Source organism: Scyliorhinus canicula, chromosome 1, assembly GCF_902713615.1.
Source record: "Scyliorhinus canicula chromosome 1, sScyCan1.1, whole genome shotgun sequence".
NCBI lineage: Eukaryota > Metazoa > Chordata > Chondrichthyes > Carcharhiniformes > Scyliorhinidae > Scyliorhinus > Scyliorhinus canicula.
Genome location: NC_052146.1, coordinates 169,431,958 through 169,455,389, shown reverse-complemented (window position 1 = coordinate 169,455,389; position 23,432 = coordinate 169,431,958). Strand labels below are relative to the sequence as shown.

The 23,432-nt window shown below is 48.8% G+C and overlaps 1 protein-coding gene across 7 annotated transcripts in view; it reads left to right on the top strand.

Moving 5' to 3' along the window:
• Positions 1-9,871: 9,871 nt before the first annotated feature.
• Positions 9,872-23,432, top strand: part of dop1a (DOP1 leucine zipper like protein A) — a 283,413-nt gene continuing 269,852 nt past the window's right edge. For 6 of the 7 annotated variants that reach the window (XM_038802473.1, XM_038802504.1, XM_038802494.1 and 3 more), the window contains exon 1: positions 9,872-10,065. The gene's annotated coding sequence lies outside the window, so the exon portion shown is untranslated. The remainder of the gene's footprint in view (positions 10,066-23,432) is intronic. The other variant, XM_038802455.1, reaches the window with a different exon arrangement.

Genomic DNA, 23,432 nt, shown 5'->3' with positions numbered 1-23,432 from the left:
ACGATGTATAAAGATTATAAAGATCAGTGCCTTCGAGCCAGCATGCCATTTCATCTGAAGTTCAACGACGAATAGGCTGGCTCTATTATAAGTGTACAGTAGTCCCCCTTTATAACGCGGGTGTTGGGGTCCAAGAAAGCCACCCGCGTTGCATCCGAGCCGCGGATATCCACGATGGGGATTTTAAATTTATTTTAAAATCTATGCATGCGCTTCCCATTGTGAGTCTGCGGGGGGAGAGGTCAGACCCCCTTAGACTCACAATGGGAAGCGCCTGCATAGATTTTTAAATAAATTTAAAACCCCCATCGTTGATCTAATTAAAACAAGCACTGCTGCATTTTTAACAACTTAAAAGTTGGATTGGAGGGAGAGAGCAGCCGGCAGTGTCAATTTCAGCGGCCGGCTGATTGTTTCAGTGAGAGAGCAGCTTCCCTCTCCGGATCAAAGTGAGCCGGCCGCTGAAATTGACACTGCCGGCTGCTCTCTCCCTCCAATCAGCCGGCAGTGTCAATTTCAGCGGCCGGCTCACTTTGATCCGGAGAGGGTTAAACGATTCCACGGACGGATGTTAAGGGAAAGCTGAACATGTTTTTTTTTAAATGCCAAGAGGACATTAATCAGCTGCTGTAAAGCGGACGTATGAAAAAGTTGATGGCGGACCACAAAAAGTCAAATTTCATTTTGTATTATTCATTCATCTGGTAAGGTCTCCGAAACGTCATTTTGTGCCTGGGATGGATGTGTGCAAACTGAGCAAAGATTCTTCAAAAAAAGTAGCGGCCGGCTGCTCTCTCCCTCCAATCAGCCGGCAGTGTCAATTTCAGCGGCCGGCTGATTGTTTCAGTGAGAGAGCAGCTTCCCTCTCCGGATCAAAGTGAGCCGGCCGCTGAAATTGACACTGCCGGCTGATTGGAGGGAGAGAGTAGCCGGCAATGTCAATTTCAGCGGCCAGCTCACTTTGATCCGGAGAGGGAAGCTGACAGTTGGGGTCCATAAGCCCCCCCCCCGCCGTATATCGCGAACCGCGGTATTGCGGAGCGCGGTATAACGGGGGACTACTGTATTAAAGCCTCTGTTCAGATCCAACTACACGTGTTCGCTGAATTGATGGTTCCATCAGAGACCACAAATGGTGGTCGTCAAGACCGGGGAGACGAATCGGATGGTAGTCGACTACAGTCAGACGATCAACCGGTACATGCAGCTCGATGCGTACCCCCTCCCGCACATATCTGACATGGTCAATCAGATTGCACCTTTTCTACGGTAGACTTGAAGTCCGCGTACCACCAGCTCCCTATCCGGCGAGAGGAATGCCAATACACTGCCTTTGAGGCAGATGGCCGTCTCTTCCATTTCCTCAGGGTCCCCTTCGGCATCACCAAAGGGGTTTTGGTCTTCCAACGAACGATGGACCGAATGGTCGACCAGTATGGGCTGCGGGCCACATTCCCATAGTTGGATAATGTTACCATCTGCGGCCTTAACCTGCAGAACCACGACGCCAACCTTCAAAAATTCCTCCGCACCACCCGACTCCTTAATTTGACATATAAGGAGAAATGCGTTTTCCGCACAATCCGACTGGCCATCCTCGGCCTATGTCATGGAAAACGGAGTCCTAGGGCCTGACCCTGACCACATGTCCTGCAACTCCCCCTCCCCCACTGCCCCAAGGCCCTGAAAAGGTGCTTGGGGTTCTTCTCCTACTATGCCCAGTGGATCCCCAACTACGCGGACAAGGCCCGCCCACTCATTAAGTCCACCACTTTTTCCCTAACGGCTGAGGCCTGCCTGGCCTTCAACTGCATCAGATCCAAAATTACCAAGGCCACGATGCACGCCATGGACGAATCCATCCCGTCCAGGTGGAAAGCAATGTGCCTGACTTTGCCCTGGCAGCCAAGCTTAACCAGGCAGGGAGGCCTGTTGCCTTTTTTTCCCGTACCCTCCATGCCTCCAAAATTCGACACTCCTCTGTTGAAAGCTATTGTGGAAACTGTGCGGCACTGGAGGCATTACCTGGCCAGCAGGAGATTCGTCTCCTCACAGACCAACGGTCGGTTGCCTTCATGTTCAACAACACGCAGCGGGGCAAAATTAAGAACAGCAAGATTTTGCGATGGAGGATCGAGCTCTCCACCTTTAACTACGGCATCTTGTATTGTCCTGGGAAGCTCAATGAGCCCCCAGATGGCCTGTCCCGTGGCACCTGTGCCAACGTGCAGGCTGACCAGTTACGGGCTATCCACAACGACCTCTGTCACCCGGCTTCTCCACTTTGTCAAGGCCTGCAACCTGCCCTACGAGGTTGCCATGACGAGGGACTGCCAAGTCCGTGCGGAGTGCAAGCCGCACTTTTTCTCCACTGATCGTAAAGTATGATGCACGATCAATAACTCCCGAAGTGAGATTGTAGGACAATTGAAGGCTTCATTGAACGAGATGTTTCCCCCAGCAGCGCAGATACAGAATGCAGCAGCTAGGGAAACACAGACTCTTATACTCTGCCTTACTGGGCGGAACCAGCAGGCAGGCTTCACCAATGATCTTACAGTATCAGGTACCTCCAACACCAATGAACTTACAGCATCAGGTACCTCCAACCTGGGTACTGTAATACCCCTAATACCGACTACCACATTCACCCCCTGTTTAAAAAAAGAGTCTGGCGGGTGTGGTGGTGTCGCGTTATACAGTGGTGGAGGTTATGGCGGTACCCGTCGGTGGTACAGCGTTTTGCCTTTTACATGTCACACAAATTATTTACAGGTATTTATTTACAGGTACATTTCATAATGAAGCTATTGGTCGATCGGGGGCCCTGGTCGTCCTCTGTGATCGTCCAGTTTAGGCAGTGATGCAGGTGCCAGCTCAGGCATCCATGACTCCGGGAACATGGCTTCTTCAGCTTCATCACCCCTGGGTGGGGCCAGTGGAAGGACCGATCCCCCTGGGAAGGGGGCAGCCGTGGGGTGCGCTGGTGGGAGGGTGGGTGGGGTTGGTGAGGGAAGGTGCTGTACTGAGGGTTAGCATGAAGGAGGTGTACTCTCTCAACCAGCGGGTCCGAATTGTGCACCCGCACGTGTTTGCGGAGCGTAATGGGTCCAGGAACTGCCAGCCAGGTTAGGAGCGAGGTCCCGGAGGAGGACTTCCTAGGGAAGACAAGGAGATGTTCATGAGGTGTTTCGTTGGTCATGATACACAGTAATGATTGAATGGAGTGGAGTGCATCAGGGAGACCTCCTGCCAGCGGGAGACTGGGAGATTCCTGGACCATAGGGCCAGTAGGACGGTCTTCCACACTGTTCCGTTCTTCCTCTCCACCTGCCCGTTTCCCCGAGGGTTATAACTGGTCATCCTGCTCGAGGCAATGCCCTTGCTGAGCAGGAATTGATGCTGTTCGTCGCTCATGAAGGAGGACCCCCTATCGCTGTGGACGTAGGCTTGGAAACCGAACAGGGTAAAGATGCTGTGGAGGGCTTTAATGATAATGGCAGCGGTCATGTTGGGACAGGGGGTGGCGAATGGGAACCGGGAGTACTCGTCAATCACGTTCAGGAAGTACGTGTTGCGGTCGGTGCAGGGAAGGGACCCTTTGAAGTCCATGCTGAGGCGTTCAAAGGGGCGGGAAGCCTTCAACAGGTGCGCTTTCTCTGGCCGGGAGAAGTGTGGCTTGCGCTCCGCGTAGTTTTGGCAGTTCCTGGTGACGATCCTGACCTCCTCCGATGGAGTAGGGCAGGTTGCAGGTTTTGATAAAATGGAAGAAACGAGTGACCCCCGGGTGGCAGAGGTCATCGTGGAGTGTCTAGAGTCAGTCCACTTATGCGTTGGCACATGTGGACAGGGCATCAGGAGGCTCGTTTAGCTTCCCGGGACGATACAAGATCTCATAGTTGTAGGTGGAGAGCTCGATCCTCCATTGTAAGATCTTATTGTTCTTTATCTTGCCCCGCTGTGCATTATCGAACATGAAAGCTACCCACCGTTGGTCAGTGAGGAGCGTGAATCTCCTGCCGGCCAGGTAATGCCTCCAATGCCGCACGGCTTCTACTATGGCTTGGGCCTCCTTTTCAACGGAGCAATGGCGAATTTCAGAGGCATGGAGGGTGCGTGAGAAGAAGGCCACGGGCCTGCCCGCTTGGTTGAGGGTGGCCGCCAGAGCTACGTCAGATGCGTCGCTCTCGACTTGGAAGGGAAGGGATTTGTCGATTGCGTGCATCGTGGCCTCTGCGATGTCTGCCTTTATGCGACTGAAGGTCTGGCGGGCCTCTGCGACAGGGGGAAAACCATGGATTGGATTAGTGGGCGGGCCTTGTCCGCGTAATTGGGGACCCACTGTGCGTAAGATGAAAAAAAACCCAGGTAACGTTCAGGGCCTTGGAGCAGTGTGGGAGGGGGAACTCCATGAGGGGGCGCATGCGTTCAGGGTCGGGGCCTATGACTCCATCGTGCACTATGTAGCCAAGGATGGCTAGACGATCGGCGCTGAATATGCATTTCTCCTTGTTATAGGTCAGGTTAAGGAGACAGGCGGTATGGAGAAATTTGCGGAGGTTGGTGTCGTGGTCCTGCTGGTCATGGCCGCAGATGGTGACGCTGTCGAGATATGGAAATGTGGCCCGCATACCAAACCGATCAACCATTCGGTCCATCTCCCTTTGGAAGACTGAGACACCATTTGTGACACCGAAGGGAACCCTTAGGAAGTGGTAGAGCCGCCCATCTGCTTCGAATGCAGTGTACTTGCGGTCGTCCGGGCGAATGGGGAGCTCGTGGTAGGTGGATTTGAGGTCCACCGTGGAAAAGACCTTGTATTGTGTCAATCTGATTGACCAAATCAGATATGCGGGGGAAGAGGGTATGCGTCGAGCTGCGTATATCTGTTGATGGTCTTACTATAATCGATGAACATCCTGTGCTTCTCCCCGGTCTTTACAACCACTACTTGAGCTCTCCAGGGGATGTTGCGAGCCTCGATAATACCTTCCTTCAGTAACCGCTGGATTTCCGACCTAATGAAGGTCCGGTCCTGGGCACTGTACCGTCTGCTCCTGGTGGCGACGGGTTTGCAATCAGGGGTAAGATTTGCAAAAAGGGAAGGCGGGTCGACCTTGAGGGTCGCGAGACTGCAGACAGTGAGGGGGGTAGAGGGCCGCCGAATTTAAAGGTTAAGCTCTGGAGGTTACATTGGAAGTCCAATCCCAGGAGTGTGGCAGCACAGAGGTGAGGGAGGACGTAGAGTCGGAAATTCTTAAACTCTCTTCCCTGCTATGCTGTACCCCTTGATCTCTACAGAGTGAGACCCTGAGGCCAGGGAGATTCTCTGGATAACTGGGTGTATTGGGGAGGAGCAGCGCCTTACTGTGTTGGGGTGCATAAAGCTCTCTGTGCTCCCGGAGTCGATCAGGCAGGATGTCTCGTGTCCGTTGATGAGTACGTCGTCGTAGCGGTCGAAAGAGTTTGGGGCCGAGACTGGTCCAGAGTCACCGAGGCAAATCGTGGCAGAAGGTGTTGGGATTCCTCGGGCGGTGTGCGGTCATCCGAATCGGGGTCTTGAGACTCCAGCCAAGATGGCGGCGCCCACGGGTCGCACCTAGCTGGGGGTGGGCAAGATGGCGGCGCCCATTTATTGCACGTGGTCCCTGGGAACAAGATGGCGGCGCCCGGGGTCTGCACGTGGCTCGCGGGATAAAAGATGGCGGCGCCCACAGGCCGCACGTGGCCTGCGATGAGAGTAATGGCGGCGGCCCGGGTTCATCCCCGGAGGCAGCGGCGACCGCCTGTGCCTGGCATACCGCCACAAAATGCCCCTTTTTTCTACAGCCCTTGCAAGTTGCGGAGCGGGCCGGGCAATGTTGCCCGCAAAAATAACATTAGGGCCCCCCGGGGTTGCCTGGTAGCCGCGCGGCACACGCTTGTGGGGCATTGGGGGATGTGTCGGAATCGGCTGCGGGTGGGGTCCACGCTGCCCATGGGGCTGCCGCGCGGTCGGGGACATAACGCTCGGGCATTGCGGGAGGCTACATCTAAGGAGTTTGCGAGGGCCCGTGCTTCCTTGTGACTTAGCGTCTCTTTTTCCAGCAGCCACTGCCGGATCTGACAGGACAGCATACCTGCAACGAAGGAGTCCCGCATTAAAAGTTCGGTGTGGTCGTTGGCTGAAACTTGCGGACAGTCACAGTTCCTACCTAGTACCAGCAGTGCACGGTAGAATTTGTCTAGCGATTCCCACGGAATTTGTCATCTGGTAGCTAGAAGAAGTCGGGTGTAAACCTGATTGACTGGGCGGATGTAGTGTCCTTTCAACAGGGTCATCGCGGCCTCAAAACCATCCGTGTCTTCGATGAGGGTGTAGATTTCTGGGCTCACCCTTGAGTGGAGAACTTGCAGTTTCTGGTCCTCCGTGGGTGTAGTTGTGGCCGTCCTGATGTATCCGTTGAAACACGCCAGCCAGTGTTTAAAGGTCGTCGCTGAGTTTGCTGTGTGGGGGCTAAGTTGCAGACACTCCGGCTTGATGCAGAGCTCCATTCTTCAAATCTAGTTCAATAAATTGATGCACGATCAATAACTCCCGAAGCGAGATTGTAGGACAATTGAAGGCTTTATTGAACTAGATGTTTCCCCCACCAGCGCAGGTACAGAATGCAGCAGCTAGGGAGGCACAGACTCTTATATTCCGCCTTACTGGGCGGAACCAGCAGGCAGGCTTCACCAATGATCTTACAGTATCAGGTACCTCCAACCTAGGTACCGTAATACCCCTAATACCGACTACCACAGTGTACTTTCTCAACGTTGTTGATGAGTACTCACGTTTTCCTTTCGCCATCCCATGCCCTGACATGACTTCTACCACAGTCATCAAGGCCCTGCGCAGTATCTTCACCCTGTTCGGTTTCCCCACTTATATTCACAACGATCGGGGATCCTCATTCATGAGCGATGAGCTGCGTCAGTACCTGCTCAGTAAGGGCATTGCCTCGAGCAGGACTACCAGCTACAATCCCAGGGGAAACGGGCAGGTGGAAAGGGAGAATGCTATGGTCTGGAAGGCAGTCCTTCTGGCCCAACGGTCTAGAAGTCGCCCAGTCGCCCGCTGGCAGGAGGTCCTCCCTGACGCGCTCCACTCCATCCAGTCACTGTTGTGTACTGCCACTAACGAGACCCCTCACGACCGTCTATTTGTCTTTCCCAGGACGTCGATCTCCGGGGTCTCGTTTCCTACCTGGCTCACTACTCCTGGGCCAGTACTCCTCTGGAAGCACGTGAGGAGCCATAAGGCTTGGTCGAGAGGATTCACCTCCTCCATGCGAACCCTCAGTATGTGACACACCGCGACGGGTGGCAGGACACAGTCTCCCTCAGGGACCTGGCCCCTGCGGGTACCCCTGCGCCCACCATCACCTCACCGCTTCCTTCTACCTCCCCATCCACCCCATCAACTGGTAACCCTGCGCACACCATCACCTCACCGCTTCCTTCTACCTCCCCAAACAACCCCATCAACTCATCCGGGGTCCATTAGCACCGCCCCTGCATCGTCACCCTGTCTGGGACCCTGTTGTGAGGACGACGTGCTCCCAGAGTCGAAGGTCTCGACGCCAGCGCCTACACTGCGACGTTCACAGCGAATAATACACCCTCCTGTGAGACTGAACCTGAGAGTCCACTTTACCCCTTCGGACCTTTTTTTAAACGGGGTGAATGGGGTGAGCCACGTATGGCTGTTGTATATATTATTGTATTTACTCACTGTTACTGTTGTTGTGTTGATGTTGTTGTTGGCTCCGCCCCTCTGAGAAGGTATATAACCCATCGATCCGGGACAGCCTCTCAGTGCGGGAGGAGCTACTGGTGGGCACATTTTAGCTGATTAAAACCACACTTCTTCTTAACTACCGTTTCGACTGGATTGATTGGTATCAGCCACCCAGTGCCAGGCTGCATGGGTGAGTTGGCACCGGTCCCACCTGCCGTCCCTGGATGCCCCACCCCCCTCGATGACCATGTGCCTGGCACCTCACCCGAGCACAATGCCGAGCCCCAGCATACCCTGGCACCCACCAGCACACCCCACTCATGCTCGGCAGTGGTGCCACGCCTGCCCCTTGCCATGCACGCCCCACCCGCGAAGCATGAAGGGTTTGACTGACTATGCCCCCACTGTATCCCTGGAGGAGAAGTTGGCGTAAAATCGGCAGGAAATTGCCCAGATGGGCGGCGGTTACCTCAGGGTCCTCACTCCCTATGAGGAACGAGCCCTGGAGGTCGTGAGGGTGGTCGAGAACAGATCGGTCACCGTCGTGGAGCTTGGCCTACAACACAGAGGTGAGGATCCACCAGGCCCCGCCCATATCGCCTGTCACACCTGAGTTCTTCATGCCAGCAGGATTGATCCTTCCCTCTCATTGACTGCGTGTGTTTTCTCCCACATCCAGGGGGCCCCCCTGCCACCGCTTCCCATGTCGGAGGAGAGCTCTGAGGATACCAATGTGGAGGCGTCACAGCTATAATCCCCACCTTGTACCAGCCCAGAGACATACACCTCGGTGTGTGAAATTAGTGGACAGGCTTCTGGGGCACGATCTGATGAACACCACACAGTTGCGGATGGATATCAGGTGGAGGCAGGAACATCCAGGGGAGACAGCAGTCGGAGGTCTGCTGGATCCAGGTTCCAGTTGAGTCCCAGTTAGGTGCCAAGCCTCTGGACCAGGCTATCCTGGAGCTGATGCAGTTGATAGGGTGCAGCTGTAAGATTCAGAGGGGGATGTCAGCAACACTCCAGTGGATCCATAACCAATTGGAGGAGTCCCAGAGGCTAAGGGTGCTGGTGATAGTGCCAGAAATGTGTGGCACCGAACCAATACTCCTAGGGTGGTGGCTGCAGTGGAGAGCCTGGAGCACGATGTCAGTACCATGAATGGGTGGTGTCCAAGGCGTTGCTCAGTCATTGACGGCCATGACTGAGCGCCCCTACAGCATGTTTCATTGGTCTATAGCTTCTTACTTTCGTCTCCCTCCCTTTTTGAATAAGGGAATACATTAGCATTTTCCCAATCCTTTGGAACCTTTCCACATCCAGGTAATTTTGGAACATTATAACTAGTCGATCCACTATCTCCACTCCCAATTCCTTTAAGACCTGAGGATGTAGGCCATCAGGACCGAGGTTCTTGTCCGTCTTCAATCCCAATAGAGGTAGACGAGGTGCCAGTCACAGCAGATAACGTTGGTAGAACATTTCATATGGACCCTGTTTTGGAAAGGTATGTGGCCATATAAAACATATGTAGCAAACATAGGGGGCAGCACGGTAGCACACTGGTTAGCACAATTGCTTCATAGTTCCAGGGTCCCAGGTTCGATTCCGGCTTGGGTAACTGTGCGGAGTCTGCACATTCTGCCCGTGTGTGCGTGGGTTTCCTTCAGGTGCTCTGCTTTTCTCTCACTTTTCATTAAGGAGGGAGTGTGAAGCACCCTCTTGTGACCATTTGTGTAGGTGTGCATATAAACCAAAACCCAAATAAACCAGTTCAGTTGGGTACAAGAATTCTAAGTGCTGGTTTTGCCCAAATATCACAATTCTCATTTTAAAATGTCTCATAATTTGTGAGTCTGGTTGGCATTACGATTAACGTTGGCAAGTCATTGCTAAATTGAACACATTCGTTTGAGAAACAGCCTGATTTTATTTTTCCGGGTGGGTATTTTGTGGTGGGTGGAATGTGGCTGCTTTTGCTGCAGGGAAAGGGGAGACCACCAATGCAGGCGGGGTTTTCCTCGGAACCAACGCTCAGATGCGGGTGTTCGTGGGGACGCGGCAGCGGGAGGACCCGGCGGGGGACGGGAGAGAGGGACGGCCCTGTCGCGATGGATGCTGGGTAGTTAACCTTTGCACTGGGAGAGCGGCTGTCGGATTACTGCCGGTTCCGGTTCTGGTTCTGGTTCTTCACCGTAATCCAGGCAAGGAGGGGGCAGTCGGGCCGCTTGTTGTCACCGCACCGGGAGGAGTAATGGCCGAGTAACAGGAGAGCAGCAGCCTGGCACCAGCGGTAGGTGAGTGCGGAGCCCGGCATCAACAACTGGGTCTGAGACTCAGCCCCACAGCTTCCCGCTCCCTCTTTCCACGTTCTGGTGGTGCAGTGGAATAGAAATGTGATGAAAATTGAAAAGTTGGCTCTGACCATCTCTCCTCACCGCTTCCCGCCCTCTATTCACATCGAGACTGCAAAGTTGGGACTTTGTAGTGATGCTGCCGCTATTCCTGTAGCGACCCGCAGTCAAGATGTCAGTCAGCCCTGGCATACAACTTGTGAGACTGCTCTAACTGATAAGCTTCTCAGGCATGCATGCTGGAAACAGAGAGTAGGTGGATCATGAGATCAAGTAGTCTCGTGCTGATTTATCCCAGTCTGATATTTTGGATCACACCAAGTCATGTTAATGTCATAGAATCCTTACAGTCAAAAAGGAGACCATTCAGCCCATCGAGTGTGCACTAACCCTCTGATAGAGCATCTCGCCCAAGCCCACTCCTTCGTACTATTCCCACCTAACGTTTGGACACTAAGGGGCAATATAGCATGCCCAATCCACCTAACCTACGCATCTTTAGACTGTGGGAGGAAACCCGGAAGGAACCCATGCAGGCGTGGAGAGAAAGTGCTAACTTCACACAGTCACCCAAAGCCGTAATTGAGCCCAGGTCCCTGGTGCTGTGATGCATCAGTGCTAGCCACTGTGTCACATTCGTCATAATTCCAATACAAGATGCAGGAGAGACCTCCTCTCCTGCACCACCTATATTGTCCCCAATTGTACTATTTAAAGCGCTGATGATTGACGCATTCAGTAGAGGCAATTTACATTATTTTACTGGGGCAGAGTAAGCAGAACTACTGTGTTGATTGTTATTAGAGGGGTTTGGCAAACTTACTGGATTTACAATAAAGTAGTGCTCGATTTTGGCAAAGAGTCAGAGGAGTTGTTTGCCTTGTTAGGTGAAAACCTGCTTCAATAATGGGGCCTATTGTAATTCCCCCAAGGCTAAGCATAACTTCGGTATAAATGGACGACAAGCACCACAAAGGGGAATCTGTGCAGAGTGGAGGGCTCTGAATTGAAGAGAATACCAACATACGGGCAGCATGGTAGCACAGTGGTTAGCACTGTGGCTTCACAGCGCCAGGGTCCCAGGTTCGATACCCCGCTGGGTCACTGTCTGTGTGGAGTCTGCACGTTCTCCCCGTATTTAATAGAACATAGAACAGTACAGCACAGAACAGGCCCTTCGGCCCTCAATGTTGTGCCGAGCCATGATCACCCTACTCAAACCCACGTATCCACCCTATACCCGTAATCCAACAACCCCCCCCTTAACCTTACTTTTATTGGGACACTACGGGCAATTTTAGCATGGCCAATCCACCTAACCCGCACATCTTTGGACTGTGGGAGGAAACCGGAGCACCCGGAGGAAACCCACGCACACACGGGGAGGACGTGCAGACTCCGCACAGACAGTGACCCAGCCGGGAATTGAACCTGGGACCCTGGAGCTGTGAAGCATTTATGCTAACCACCATGCTACCCTACTGCCCAATGACTCAGATTCCACCACACTACGGGGCAGCGAGTTCCACAAATTCACCCCGTCTGCAAGAAGTAGTTCCTCCTCATTTCAGTTCTAAACCTACCACCTCTCAACCTATATATGCGACCTCTTGTTCTGCAAGGGGGAATATTTGGACTACGTTTACTTTATCAATCCCTTTCAGTATTTTATATATCTTGATAAGATTCCCTCTCATCCTTCTAAACTCCAGCGAGAATAAGCCCAAACTGTTTAATCGGTCCTCATACATCAACCCTTACATCCCCAGAATCAATCTGGTGAATCTCTTCTGAACTGCCTCCATTGCCACCACATCCTTCCTCGAATAAGTAGACAAAAGGAAGGTGGTTATGGGAGACTAATCAGCTCACCCCAAGACACCGGTCCAGGTGTTCCTTGGGGAGTGACTATCCCAACCATCTTTGGATGCTTCATCAATGACCTTCATCTGTAATATAGTCAGAAGTGATCATGTTGTTGATTGGGCTTTTGGGCTGCTAAGTAGCATTTGTCATGCTGGGCAGTGAGCATCTCCAAATATAGTCTAACCATCTTCTCATGACTTTTAATTGCATTACCATTGTAAAATCCATCGCTGTCAAAAATTCCGGGTCACTTGGTCAGGGCTAAAAGGACCAACGACATAAATACTGTGGCTGCAAAAAACAAGTCAGAGGCTGGGTAAAGGAGAAAGTCCTGCCTGCCTCAAAGGAGAAGTTCGTATTCCAGCGAGGTCATGGGAAATTATATAGTCCTGATTCTGGGACCTCCATTGGGGTTATAACATATACCTTGATCAGATTCCCTCTCATTGTTCCAAACTCCAGAGAGTGTAAGTCAAACTGTTCAATCTCTCCTCGTACATCAACTTTTTCATGGCCTGAATCAATCTGGTGAACCTCCTCTGAACCGCCTCCAATGCCACCACATCCATCCTCAAATAAGGAGACCGAAACTGGACACAATACTCCAGGTGTGGTCTCCCCAACGTCATATACCATAAGACATAGGAGCAGAATTAGGCCATTTGGCCCGTCAAGTCTGTTCCGCCATTCAATCATGGCTGATATGCAACAACACCTTACTTTTATATGCCAATCCTTTTGCAATAAACGCTAATATTCCATTTGCCTTTTTAATTACATGCTGTACCTGCATATTGGCTTTCAGCGATTCCTGAACAGTGCCACCCTGCTCCCTCTGCCCAGACGCATTTTGAATCCGCTTTCCATTTCGACAATAATTTGCCTGTCTATTTTTTCGGCTAAAATGGATGACCTTCCACTTGTCCACATTAAACTCCATCTGCCAAATTTTGGGCCAATCTCCTTGCCTATCTATATCCGTCTGTATAATCTTGATCTCCTCCTCAGTGCCTGCTTTCCCACCTATTTTAGCATCATCTGCAAATTTTGCTGTGTTACACTCTGTCCCAGCTTGCAGATCATTGAATATCAAACTTTCTCATTTGAATCTTGGTCTTTTTAAAAAATCACTGAAGTCAGCAGTTAATTTCAAATATTGAAACTAAATTGTTGTATATTTTTCAATATGACATTTTGTTTTTGAAAGCTTACGGCGTTGCACATTTAGCTCTGTAACTTGGTTCCATCGGTGATCAATTTAAACACCAAATCATTACATGAATGTATTTTTCTGCGGTATTTTTGAGGAAATGCTGGTGTCATCTGAAAAATGTCTCAGTAAAGTTACTAAAGTGAATCGTGTGAGGGAGGGAGCTTGGTTACCATGCATACTCAAATAGCAAGTTGGCTGAAGGGCTTTCAGTTAGTGACTGCATGCTTGGCACTGTAACTAATTAAAAGCTTGAATCAGACACGGGGAGAACGTGCAGACTCCGCACAGACAGTGACCCAGAGGGGGAATCGAACCTGGGACCCTTGCGCTGTGAAGCCACAGTGCTAACCACTGTGCTACCGTGCTGCCTGTATGTTGGTATTCTCTTCAATTCAGAGCTCGGATTTAAAATTAGATCATCAAAGTTGAACCCCTTAACCTCTGTTCAGAACTTTTAATGTGTCGCAAAACAAGCATGACTTAATGTTACTTAATTATTTACTTTTGTTTAACACTTTTACTGAGTTACAGTTTTCTGTCTAATACTTGGAACAAACTTGAATAAGCACAAGATATGTAGGCTCAGATTCTCCGCCGGCATAATTTGCTGCCCCGTTAATGGAGAATCCCGCCGGCCGGTCAGGGCAGAAATGTGGCACGGCGGTAGTCTCCCGCCCGTAGTCTCTGAAACTAGACAATTATTTCCTACTTTATATTCTATTGAAGCAACTCAATATTACAAGGTTCCATAGACATGACCTCTCAGCAAAACAAAAATGCATTAGCTTGCTTCTGAGTTTGCAACTGAGATGGCTTTCAGTGAGCTTTTAAATATTTTTCATAAAATATATGATAAGTTCCATTCTTTACTTTACTTCCTTGTGAGTCACATAGTCTTGTGTTCATTTGACCTATTCACATTTCTCAGTGTCATTAAGTATGCATTCTTATTGGTTGTAAGTTGACTGCAGATTTATTTTGTGCATAATTCCATCTAATTAATGCAGTTAATGGTCACTAAAAATTTATTTTTTCTTTTATTTTTGTGTTGGTTGTTTTAAAAAGATAACAATGTTATTGCAGATTATTCATTCTTGCAGCATAATCAGTCACTTATTGTTGGTCAACTGGATAGGAAGACAATCTATTCCTAAACTCTGCAATTAGGCAATGCAGTTTTCCTGTCCCCTGCTGACTGTGGCTCCTTGTTGTTCTCTGTGGTTGTGTGTAAATCTGTCCTGCTAGAGGGAGGAAAGAATATCAATGAATCAGTGAGCATGTTTAATGATGTTTGGGTAATGTGCCTGTCATGGCTGTGAGACTGGCAACAATGGTTGGTGTTTGAGGGTGAGGTGGAGCATCTGAATGATAGGTGCAAGCTCAGTTGCTGGTGGGTGAATTATGGCTTGTAAAGCCCAGAGCACTCTGGGAGGATGGTGAGATGGTGGGTAGGAGATGTCATGTGAAGATACATTCACTGATCATTCAACTTCTTATGTCACTGCTATCAGGTCCTTGGGTGAAACACCAAAAATTGACCTCCCTGGCCACGTATGTGCTCGCCAATTCCCTTCTCATGGTGTGCCTTGAGGTTCTGCTGGCCCTCCCGTGGATACACAACATCTCTCTTTTCCACCTCCATCACTAATGCTTATAATGTTACATCAGAAAACTTGGGAACTCCTCTCCCTTGCGTGTTGCCCATTTGCTTTGTTTTTTTCTTTTAGCCAATGCTCCACAGAGAGTTATAGGAGCTCCTGTTGCACGAGTTCTGGCTCTTCAAGAGGGCAGGCTGTCTTTAAGGTGTTCAGGCTAGCAAGCATATATGCGAGCGACAAATGCTTCTGAGTCCATTACTGAACTCTGAACCAGTCAGCAGTGCAGGTTGTGCTCGACTGGAGGCTGACATCATTTTGATGAGGACCCAGCATGAAATTTGCATGCAGCTTGGACTAGGTACAGGGTGATCTCACCTTGCTTTCTCCATGCCCGAAAACAGGCCTTCATTGAATTTTCCCCTGATAGTTTTGATTGGTCTTGAAATGTGAATGTCTGAGGAGCTGTTAGTCAGCAGTTTAATTTTCCTCAGGGATTTGTATTTTTTTCTACATTGGTGAAATGTGTTCAGTTAAATTTGTCGAGCGTTTTGTTTAAAATAGAGGATATGATTCCGTGGTGGAATACTGTGTACTCACTTGGGAGCGTAACATACTAGATGTACAGGTACTTGCCAAATTCAACAAATCAGAGCATCTTCAAAGCTGTAATTTCTGGTAATAAATTTGCTAACAAAAACCATTATATTTGCTATTATGAATAATGACATTGCTGGCTTGAACTGGGATGCATTTTGATGTCATTGTACTACAACAAATTCAGGTTGGAGAATAACAAACTGCATGCAGCCCTTGCTGGGGCGATGAAGGTTTTCCGTAGAAGAATCATATGGATTCAACATTAAATCTATTTCTCCACAGAGGTTGCTAGACCTGCTGAGTCTATCTAGTTTTTCTGTTTTTATTTTGGAATTCCAGCACCTGCAATATTTTGCTTTTATTTATAGATTTTCTTGGACTTGTATTACTCTTGATAATCTTTAAACATTTTGTTTTAAATGTTTCAATTCTATTTGACCTATTCGATCTGTTGAATTAAACATTGTAAGAAGTCTTACAACACCAGGTTAAAGTCCAACAGGTTTGTTTCAAACACGAGCTTTCGGAGCACGGTTCCTTCTTCAGGTGAATCTGAAGAAGGAACCGTGCTCCGAAAGCTCGTGTTTGAAACAAACCTGTTGGACTTTAACCTGGTGTTGTAAGACTTCTTACTGTGCTCACCCCAGTCCAACGCCGGCATCTCCACATCATGGCTAGAATTAAACATTGGCATACATTCAGTGCCCATAATGGCCCTGAATTACCCAGATTTTTTAAACTGAGAAATCAACCAAATGTTTCCCATTGTTTTCTAACTAAACTGATCTTTGCTATTGGTCTCTGACCTATTAGTTATTTTAGAACAAATTAGCCATTTCAACAACAGATTATAAGGATTGTACTGGAAGGTGTCATTCAGAGGTTGAAAGTAATCACTTTTTAGCAAAACGAGGATCACTTTTGCTTCTATGTTGGGAATCCTTGCTAGGTGGAGATTTGTTTATTTCCCAGTTAGGACATCTTGATGAACCAAGTTTGTTCTATCATAGAATAGAATCTTAGAAAAGTTACAGCACAGAAGTAGGCTACTTGGCCCATCTTGTCCATGCCAGCCTGAGGACATCCAGGTGCCCTTTCTAATCCCACCTTCCTGCACCCGGTCCATAGCCCTGTAGCTTCGAGCACTTAAGGTGCAGATCCAGGTCCTTCATAAAAAGACTTTAGAGTCTCTGCCTCCACCACAAACTCGGGCAGCGAATTCCAGACACCCACTACCCTCTGTGTATAAAAAAAAAATGTTCTTCCTCATGTTCCCTCTACACCTTCTGCCTTATCCTGAATCTATGTCCCCTGGTTCCAGAATTCTCCAACAAGGGAAACAATTTTATCCTGTCCACTCTAACTCTTCCCCTCATAATTTTGTACACCTCAATTAAGCCGCCCCCTCAGCCTTCTTTGTTCCAAGAAAAATAGCCCCAACCCATCTAATCTCTCCTCGTAGCGGCACTTTTCTAGCCCTGGCAACATTCTCATAAACCTCCTCTGTACTGTCTCCAGAGCAATAACATCCTTCAAACATGTATGGTCTGGGATACATCATAATGTCACATGCAATTTTGTTTTCTAAATTATAATGTTTAGTGCACAGCTGTGGAATTGGACAACGGCCAACAGCTATTGTTGACAAATGATGCAAGAGTAACTTTAAAAAGAGGAGAATTCCTGGAGAGGAAGCTCATCTCTGAGTTGGATTTTGAACAAAGTCCTGCTTTAACTGCTATAAGTAGAAGTGAGACAGTAGTGTGGGTAAAAATAGTTGTTTATCCTGAGAATTTCCTGTGCAGCATACAAAAAACAGTCGTGGCTGATATTTCAGTGCAGCACTCGGGAAGTATTACAATGTCAGAGATGCCCTTTTTTAAATGAGACATTAAACCAGCAGTAAGCAAACACTTTGATTAGAGGATTGCACTTGGGTTGGAGAATGTCTAAGAATCGAACAATTAAAATAGAGCTGCAGCTGTCATGGGATTTCTGTTTCCCCATCCACCTTTGAGAATGGGTGCCAGTGCCAGTTTGCCAGGATCTATCCATTGAGGTGAAACAATTAAAATAGAAACAGCTTTGAGTACAAATAAACATAAAAAATCTATCATGATAATTATACCATCATAATGATGCATTGCAATAATTAAACCAATGTACCTTGTTTTTCACACTCTTGGTTTAATATGAACAATGCATTTTGTCACCCCCTACTTATAAATGGCATCAAAGTCTGGTGTAATTCTTGTGGAAATCCACAATAAGGAGCGAAGATGCCCCCACAACCCAAAAATGTGCAGGGTAGGTGGATTGGCCATGCTAAATTGCCCCTTAATTGGAAAAAATAATTGGGTAATCTAAATTAAAAAAAAAAAATAGATGTATAACCATTTGCGTGGATAAAGTCAATGCAGAACACAGTATCCCTGGTACATGCTGTTAGTTGAGCTAGTTCCATATATTACTTCCTTCAGCATTATTAGAAGGATAGGGAAGAAAGCAGGTGGGTCCACCTGCTTGGAAGTGTGTATTGATTCTGGTTAGGACAGCAGCTGGCTAAAATGCGGAAAAACATTCAATGTTCAGGCCTGCATATAGAATCATAGAATTCATACAGTGCAGGAGCAGACCATTCGGCTCATTGAATCTGCACAGACCTTCTGAAAGAGTACCCCACCTAAACCCACTCCCCCGTGACACCCCCACCCAACCTACACATCTTTAAACACTTAAGGGGCAAATTAGCATGGACTCCCGGAATCTGGCACATCATAATTGAAGGTTCTTTTGTTTTTCTGCCTCCATAGATTGTTCAGGCGGTGTCCTATTGGGCCTCTGCCAACACCCCGACTCTGTCCCTCCCCACCACCCTCCTTTCCCTTCTCTCCCCACCACCCCCTTCCTTTATCTTCTGTTGGGACAGAGGCGAGGGATCTGGTCTCTCCAGTGTAAAGTTTAGTGCTTGTACCATTTGGTTTTTGTAGAAATGTGTTGTGAACTGTTTTAATAATCAAGAGTATTCAACCCCCCCCCCCCCCCCCCCCCCCCCCCCCCCCCCGTACATTGCTATTGAGCGGAGGGTACCCTATTTCTCTAACCAAAATTAGTGTTTGTACCTTTTGGCCTTGTATATATTTTTTATTGTTTTAATAAAAAGGTATTATCTCCCGGAATCTGTAGATCACAATTGAAGGTTCTAGGGCAGCACGGTGGCGCAGTGGTTAGTATTGCTGCCTCACAGCGCTGAGGTCCCAGGTTCGATCCCGGCTCTGGGTCATTGACCGTGTGGAGTTCACACATTCTCCCCATGTTTGCGTGGGTTTCACCCCACAACCGAAAGATGTGCAGGGTAGGTGGATTGGCCATGCTAAATTGCCCCTTAATTGGAAAAAATAAATTGGGTACTCTAAATTTAGAGGAAAAAAATAATTGAAGGTTCTTTTGTTTTTCTGCCTCCGTAGATAGTTCAGGCTGTGTCCTATTGGGCCCCCTCCCCCAACACCTCGATCCCCTCCCTCCCACCACCCTCTTTTCCCCCCCCCCCTCCTTTCCCTTCTGTTGGTACAGAGGCGAGGGTATCTAGTCTCTCCAGCGCAAAGTTTAGTGCTTGTACCATTTGTTTTTTGTAGAAAGTGTGTGAACTTTTAATAATCAGAGTATTCACCCCTCCCCGTACATTGGTACTGAGTGGAGGGTACTCTGTTTCCTCAACACAAAATTAGCGTTTGTACCGTTTGGCCTTGTATATATTTTTTACTGTTTTAATAAAAAGATATGGCCAATCCAGCAGGGGGCAGCAGAGCAGAGCTTCTGATTGGCTGTTCCGGGGAGATTTGCATACGTGCAGTGCGGTCAGCGTAAGTTGAAGGTGCACCTGCATCAGTGACCCGAGGAGTTCGACGGAAGTCAAGCATCCAGCAGGGGGCAGCAGAGCAGAGCTTCTGATTGGCTGTTCCGGGGAGATTTGCATACGTGCAGTGCGGTCAGCGTAAGTTGAAGGTGCACCTGCATCAGTGACACGAGGAGTTCGACGGAAGTCAAGCATCCAGCAGGGGGCAGCAGAGCAGAGCTTCTGATTGGCTGTTCCGGGGCGATTTGCATACGTGCAGTGCGGTCAGCGTAAGTTGAAGGTGCACCTGCATCAGTGACCCGAGGAGTTCGACGGAAGTCAAGCATCCAACAGGGGGCAGCAGAGCAGAGCTTCTGATTGGCTGTTCCGGGGAGATTTGCATACGTGCAGTGCGGTCAGCATAAGTTGAAGGTGGTTTGTGAAGGGGCTGTTCTCGAGTGACAGCTTTACCCGAAACACTACTTACGTAGTGTCTCCCACCCATCCTCCTCCTCTAACCAAAAAAAAAGTTCTGTCCGTTGGATTGCTAAACTAACAAGTTTTTTTTTATTTTTATTTTTCAGTAGTTGGGAAGTTAGTTCAGTGGGAATGGAGGCTGGGGCAGTTGAATGTTCCTCCTGCAGAATGTGGGAGGAAAGGGTCACCTCTAGTGTCCCTTCTGACTACATCTGCGGGAAGTGCACCCAACTCCAGCTCCTCGAGAGCCGCGTTAGGGACCTGGAGCTGGAGCTGGATGAACTTCGGATCATTCGGGAGGCGGAGGAGGTTATTGAGAGGAGTTATAGGGAGGTAGTCACACCTCAGGTAAAAGAAGAAGGTAGATGGGTTGCCGTCAGGGGAGGGAGAGGGAACCGGCAGGCAGTGCAGGGATCCCCTGTGGTCGTTCCCCTCTATAACAAGTATACCGTTTTGGATACTGTTGCGGGGGACGACTTACCAGGGGTAAGCAATAGGGCACAGGTCTCTGGCACAGAGTCTGTCCCTGTTGCTCAGAAGGGAAGGGAGAAGAGGAACAGAGCAGTTGTCATTGGGGACTCCATAGTTAGAGGAACAGACAGGAGGTTCTGTGGGAACGAAAGAGACTCATGGTTGGTGTGTTGCCTCCCAGGTGCCAGGGTTCGTGATGCCTCTGATCGTGTTTTTGGGATCCTTAAGGGGGAGGGGGAGCAGCCCCAAGTCGTGGTCCACATAGGTACCAACGACATAGGTAGGAAGAGAGATGGGGATTTGAGACAGAAATTCAGGGAGCTAGGGTGGAAGCTGAGAGCTAGAACAAACAGAGTTGTTATCTCTGGGTTGTTACCCGTGCCACGTGCTAGTGAAGTGAGAAATAAGGAGAGAGAGGAGTTGAACACGTGGCTACAGGGATGGTGCAGGAGGGAGGGTTTTGGTTTCCTGGATAATTGGGGCTCATTCTGGGGTAGGTGGGACCTCTACAAACAGGATGGTCTTCACCTGAACCAGAGGGGTACCAATATCTTCGGGGGGGTTTAAACTAATTCAGCAGGGGGATGGGAACCTAAATTGTAGTCCCAGTGTACAGGATGTTGAGAGTAGTGAGGTCAGGGATAGGGTTAAAAGTTCGAAAGAGGGCACCGGCAAGCAGGACGCTGGTTTGAAGTGTGTCTACTTCAACGCCAGGAGCATCCGGAATAAGGTGGGTGAGCTTGCAGCATGGGTTGGTACCTGGGATCTCGATGTTGTGGCGATTTCGGAGACATGGGTAGAGCAGGGACAGGAATGGTTGTTGCAGGTTCCAGGATTTAGATGTTTCTGTAAGAACAGAGAAGATGGTAAAAGTGGGGGGGGGGTGTGGCATTGTTAATCAAGGAAAGTATTACGGCGGTAGAAAGGACGCTTAAGGACTCGTCTACTGAAGTAGTATGGGCCGAGGTTAGGAACAGTAGAGGAGAGGTCACCCTGTTGGGAGTTGTCTATAGACCTCCGAATAGTTCCAGAGATGTAGAGGAAAGGATTGCAAAGATGATTCTCGACAGGAGCGAGAGTAACAGGGTAGTTGTTATGGGGGACTTTAACTTTCCAAATATTGACTGGAAATACTATAGTTCGAGTACTATAGATGGGTCAGTTTTTGTGCAGTGTGTGCAGGAGGGTTTTCTGACACAGTATGTAGACAGGCCAACAAGGGGCGAGGCCACATTGGATTTGGTACTGGGTAATGAACCCGGCCAGGTGTTAGATTTAGATATAGGTGAGCACTTTGGTGATAGTGATCACAACTCGGTTATGTTTACTTTAGCAATGGGCAGGGATAGGTATATACCGCAAGGCAAGAATTATAGCTGGGGGAAAGGCAATTATGATGCTATTCGGCAAGATTTAGGATGTATAGGATGGGGAAGGAAACTGCAGGGGATGGGTACAATTGAAATGTGGAGCTTTTTCAAGGAACAGCTACTGCGTGTCCTTGATAAGTATGTACCTGTCAGGCAGGGAGGAAGTTGTCGAGCAAGGGAACCGTGGTTTACTAAGGAAGTTGAAGCACTTGTCAAGAGGAAGAAGAAGGCTTATGTTAGGATGAGACATGAAGGCTCAGTTAGGGCACTTGAGAGTTACACGTTAGCCAGGAAGGACCTAAAGGGAGAGTTAAGAAGAGCGAGGAGAGGACACGAAAAGTCGTTGGCGGATAGGATCAAGGAAAACCCTAAGGCTTTCTATAGGTATATCAGAAACAAAAGAATGACTAGAGTAAGATTAGGGCCAATCAAGGATAGTAGTGGAAAGTTGTGTGTGGAATCAGAGGAGATAGGGGAAGCTTTAAATGGATATTTTTCGTCAGTGTTTACACTGGAGAAAGATAATGTTGTCGAGGAGAACACTCGGGTTCAGTCGACCAGGCTAGATGGAATTGAGGTTCAAAAGGAGGAGGTGTTAGCAATTTTGGAAAATGTCAAAATAGATAAGTCCCCTGGGCCAGATGGGATTTATCCTAGGATTCTCTGGGAAGCCAGGGAGGAGATTGCAGAGCCTTTGTCCTTGATCTTTATGTCGTCTTTGTCGACAGGAATAGTGCCGGAAGACTGGAGGATAGCAAATGTTGTCCCCTTGTTCAAGAAGGGGAGTAGAGCCAACCCTGGTAATTATAGACCTGTGAGCCTTACTTCGGTTGTGGGTAAAATGTTGGAAAAGGTTATAAGAGATAGGGTTTATAATCATCTTGAAAACAACAAGTTGATTAGCGATAGTCAACACGGTTTTGTGAAGGGTAGGTCATGCTTCACAAACCTTATTGAGTTTTTTGAGAAGGTGACCAGACAGGTGGATCAGGGTAAAGCTGTTGATGTGGTGTATATGGATTTCAGTAAGGCGTTTGATAAGGTTCCCCACGGTAGGCTATTGCAGAAAATAAGGAAGTATGGGATTGAAGGTGATTTAGCGGTTTGGATCAGTAATTGGCTAGCTGAAAGAAGACAGAGGGTGGTGGTTGATGGCAAATGTTCATCCTGGAGTTCAGTTACTAGTGGTGTACCGCAAGGATCTGTTTTGGGGCCACTGCTGTTTGTCATTTTTATAAATGACCTGGAAGAGTGTGTAGAAGGATGGGTTAGTAAATTTGCAGATGACACGAAGGTCGGTGGAGTTGTGGATAGTGCTGAAGGATGTTATAGGTTACAGAGGGACATAGATAAGCTGCAGAGCTGGGCTGAGAGGTGGCAGATGGAGTTTAATGCGGAAAAGTGTGAGGTGGTTCACTTTGGAAGGAGTAACAGGAATGCAGAGTACTGGGCTAATGGCAAGATTCTTGGTAGTGTAGATGAACAGAGAGATCTCGGCATCCAGGTACATAAATCCCTGAAAGTTGCCACCCAGGTTAATAGGGCTGTTAAGAAGGCATATGGTGTGCTAGCCTTTATAAGCAGGGGGATTGAGTTTCGGAACCACAAGGTCATGCTGCAGCTGTACATAACTCTGGTGCGGCCGCACCTGGAGTACTGCGTGCAGTTCTGGTCACCACATTACAGGAAGGATGTGGAAGCTTTGGAAAGGGTTCAGAGGAGATTTACTAGGATGTTGCCTGGTATGGAGGGAAGGTCTTACGAGGAAAGGCTCGGGGAATTGAGGTTGTTTTCGTTAGAGAGGAGAAGGCTGAGAGGTGACTTAATAGAGACATATAAGATAGTCAGAGGGTTAGATAGGGTGGACAGTGAGAGTCTTTTTC